The sequence below is a fragment of the Apium graveolens genome, unplaced genomic scaffold (assembly GCF_009905375.1).
Source record: "Apium graveolens cultivar Ventura unplaced genomic scaffold, ASM990537v1 ctg4955, whole genome shotgun sequence".
NCBI classification, from domain to species: Eukaryota; Viridiplantae; Streptophyta; class Magnoliopsida; order Apiales; family Apiaceae; genus Apium; species Apium graveolens.
The window spans coordinates 32,565-36,024 of NW_027418761.1; positions in this window are offsets into that span (position 1 = coordinate 32,565).

Below are 3,460 nucleotides of genomic sequence, written 5' to 3' on the forward strand. Positions count from 1 at the left end.
CAAATCTGGTTGAAGCTCGATCGGTTCATATTCAATAACTTGGTTCGAATCGGGGATATAACGCTTCAGCATGGACACACGGAATACATTATGGATATGTTGTAATTGCGGTGGCAATGCCAATTCATATGCAACTTTACCAACTTTTCTCAATATTTCAAAAGGTCCGATATATCTAGGATTTAACTTGCCTTTTTGCCCAAATCTAACCAATCCTTTCCAGGGAGACACTTTTAATAACACCAACAATCCGATTTCCATATCCATGTCTTTTCGATGAAGGTCCGCATTCTTTTTCTGTCTATCTTGAGGTGCTTCTAACCTTTTTCGAATCAATATAATTGCGTCCTTGGTCTGCTGAACCAACTCAGGGCCTAATAATTTCTTTTCTCCTACTTCATCCCAATAGAGAGAGGACCTACACTTACGTCCATACAGGGCTTCGTAGGGCGGCATTCCTATACTGGCATGATAAATTTTATTATAAGAAAACTCGATCAGCGGCAAGTGCTCATCCCAATTTCCTTTAAAATCCAAAGCACAAACCCTTAATATATCTTCTATCGTCTAAATGGTTCTTTCACTTTGGCCATCTGTCTGGGGATGGTAGAAGGTACTCATTTTCAATTTAGTCCCTAAACATTCCTGGAATTTCGTCCAAAATCTGGAATTAAATCTTGGATCTCGATCAGACACGATTGAAACAGGGACTCCATGCTTGGTCACAACTTCTTCCAAATACAATTTGACTAGCCTGTCCAAAGAATACTTTTCATTGATCGGGAGGAAATGTGCAGACTTGGTCAATCTATCAATAATTACCCAAATTGCATCATGGTTCGATCTCGTCTTTCGTAGTCCTACTACAAAATCCATCGCGATTTCTTCCCATTTCCACTGTGGAATCTCCAAAGGTTGCAACAATCCACTTGATCTTTGATGTTCCTCCTTCACTGTTTGACATACATGATATTTGTTAGCCCAATTTGCAATTTCCTTTTTCATCCATGGCTACCAAAAGTTCATCTTCAAATCTTGGCACATCTTAGTGCTTCCCGGGTGAATGGAAAACTTGGAATTATGAGCTTCCCGCAATATCTCATTCCTTAGTTCAGTCACATTGGGAATCCATATCCTCGAGGAAAACCTATACATAACCTTGTTATCCTTTTGTATGCAAAGTTCTTCTCCAGTTAAACTATCTAACTCTTGATCCATCATTTCTTCCTAACACTTCTGAATCTTGTCCATCAATTCTGGCCGAAAAGTGATCTCGTACAATTGTCCTTGATTTTCGTCTGTCATTCGAACCTCAATTTCCAGCTTCTCTAATTCTTTGGCGAGTTCCTCGGAAACTTTGATCGCATTCAACCTTTCCTTCCTACTTAGGGCATCTGCCACTACATTGGCCTTGCATGGGTGGTAATTAATGGAACAATCGTAATCCTTAATCCTTCTGAGTGAATATATACTTTAAACTTTTGTGATCTGTATAAATATCGCATTTTTTTGCGTATAAGTAATGTCTCCACAGCTTCAACACGAACACGATTGCTGCTAATTCCAAATCATGCACTGGATACTTTTGCTCATGAAACTTTAACTGTCTGGAAGCGTAAGCAATGACTTTATCATGTTGCATTAATACACAACCCAAACCATTTAAGCAAGCGTCACTATAGATTACGAAGTTTCCTGTCTCATATGGCAATGCTAGTACTAGAGCTGTTACTAACCTCCTCTTCAACTCTTGGAAGCTTTCCTCACACTTTTCTGTCCAAATAAAATTCTCATTCTTCCTGGTCAGTTTGATCAATAGAGTCACAATCTTGGCAAAATCCTTTACAAATCTTCGATAATAACCTGCTAACCCGAGAAAGCTTCTGACTTCCGTCGGGGTCTTTGGTTATTTCCACTTGGATACAACCTCAATCTTTATGGGATCCACTTTAATTCCATCTTTTCCTACTATATGATATAAGAATTGAACTTCATCCAACCAAAATTCGCACTTCAAAAACTTTGCGTACTAATGCTTCTCTCTTAGCCTTTGCAGGGAAATCCTCAGATGATTAACATGATCTTCTCTAGTCTTCGAATAAATGAGGATGTCATCAATAAATACAATCACAAACTTATCCAGGTATTCTTTATACACCCAGTTCATTAAATCCATGAAGGCAGCTGGTGCATTGATTAATCCAAACGATATCACTAAGAACTTATAATGTCCATATCGGGTTCTGAATGCAGTCTTTGGTATGTCTTCAGGCTTAATCTTTAACTGATGGTAGCCCAATCTCAAGTCAATCTTCGAGAAATAGCACGCTCCCTTAAGTTGGTCAAACAGGTCATCTATCCTTGGTAGGGGATATTTATTTTTAATGGTCAACTTGTTTAATTCCCGATAATCAATACACAATCTCATACTTCCATCCTTCTTCTTTACGAATAGTACTGGAGCACCCCACGGAGATACACATGGCCTAATCACACCCTTGTCCAATAATTCCTGGAGTTGCTTAGCTAGCTCTTTCATTTCCACTGGAGCCATGCGATAAGGTGCCTTTGAAACTGGTTCTGCTCCGGGAACTAAGTCTATGGAAAACTCAATTTCACGATCTGGTGGCAATCCGGGCAATTCATCTGGAAAAACATCTGGGAATTCCCTTACTATTAGAATCTTGTCTAGGTCAAGTACTTCTTTTTCCACGTCTACCACATGTGCTAAGTAAGCTTCGCATCCTTGTCTTAACAATTTCTGTGTCTGGAATATCGAGAGAAATTTCTTTTCTTGCCTTTGTCCTTGATAAGTCACCTTAATATTATCCTCAGTAACCATCAGAATTTTCTTCTTCTTACAATCAATATAAGCCTTATACTGGGACAACCAATCCATTCCTAAAATCACGTCGAACTCTCCTAGCTCGAAGGGTATTAGATCAGCCGAAAAAGAGTACCCGTGGATTTTCGATTGACACTTAGGGCAAAACTGACTCACTGAAACTCTATTCTGATTTGCTATTTTTATAGTCAAAGGTTCAGCCAAATCTTCTAACATTAAGTCCATTTTAACCACACAATTCCTTGATATAAAAGACTTAGATGCTCCTGAATCAAATAAAACTTTAACAGGTACGGAGTTGAGAAAGAGCGTACTTGCCACTACGTCCGAGTCCTGAGCATCGGACCTTTTTGTCATTTTGAAAGTTCTGGCTTTAGCTGTGCTGGATGTCGGTCCTTGAGATGCAGTACCCTGAGTAGCTGTCTTACAATACCGAGCAACATGTCCCACCTTCTCACAGTTGTAGCAAGTAACTGCGGGTTTCTCTGTATTGCATTCAGATGCGTAATGTCTCTTTTGATGACACATGAAGCACTGAACATCCCTTTTGAACGGGCCACTGTGTCTTTTCCAACATACCTTACAATCCATTACGGAGTTTGATGAATGAGCTGG